Source organism: Brassica oleracea, chromosome C2, assembly GCF_000695525.1.
Source record: "Brassica oleracea var. oleracea cultivar TO1000 chromosome C2, BOL, whole genome shotgun sequence".
Taxonomy (NCBI): domain Eukaryota; kingdom Viridiplantae; phylum Streptophyta; class Magnoliopsida; order Brassicales; family Brassicaceae; genus Brassica; species Brassica oleracea.
This window is the reverse complement of record NC_027749.1, coordinates 41,334,069-41,335,020: the sequence shown is the minus strand read 5'-3', so window position 1 is coordinate 41,335,020 and position 952 is coordinate 41,334,069.

The following is a 952-nucleotide window of genomic DNA, read 5'->3' as shown; positions in this document are numbered from 1 at the left end:
CCCCAGCCCCCACCTCAGCCCACTGATCTTGGTTTCCCACTCACTGATAGACAGCTCCAGCGACAATGGAGGAACCCACCCACTCAGCCTTCCGCCTCTGGAAACAAGTCTCCATCCCTAGCCTCTTCAGAAAGAGAAGCTGAGATTGAGGAAGTTCAAAGCCAACAATGGTATGGAGACTACAGCTCAGGACATGGAGGTTACTACACCACGTTCCCACCGGACAACGATGATGTTGGGGCATCTGCCCCCACTTACTATCCTTGAAGGTAGTCCACTAATTTCCCTTGTATATACCATTTCTTTTTTGCATATTAGTTTTCTCTTTTTGGGTATCTCTCTCTCCTTGACAACACAGAGATTGTGTCATTTAAGTTTGGGGGAGGTACCAAGTATTTGATCACGCTTGCTTTGATGATTTTGAGTCTCATGCATTGCATTATACATATATCTTTATAATAATAATAATAATCATTTAGTTTGCATCATTTGCATTTCTAGGAGAGTCTAGAGCATATAGGTAACATTTACTTGCATTGTGAGCAATGATTTGAAATGCCTTGTAAAGAACATTACTTTGCACCTGAGTAGCTTATGCACCTCTCAAAAACACTTGTATGCTTCGAGCCTTGAAGACTCTTCCTGAAACTTGTTGATTGCTGAAACTCAGTCTTTGAAGCAAAGTACAACCTTATTTGAACTGAACGAACTTAATGCATCTTGCTCATGGTCCCTTGTGTACTGAGTCATGGCTATACACACTTGAGTTGTCACATCCTTTATGCCAATCTTATTTTGACAAACTCTAGTGGTAGACCACTCCCAAACCCTTTCGTATACCATTCCAAAAACCCTTCCCTCCTTTTGAGCTTTCATTATTTGATGAGTGAAGCCTTTTTCGAAAAGCCTTACATGTGCATAATGTTGAGAGTATCGGGAACAACAATGCTTG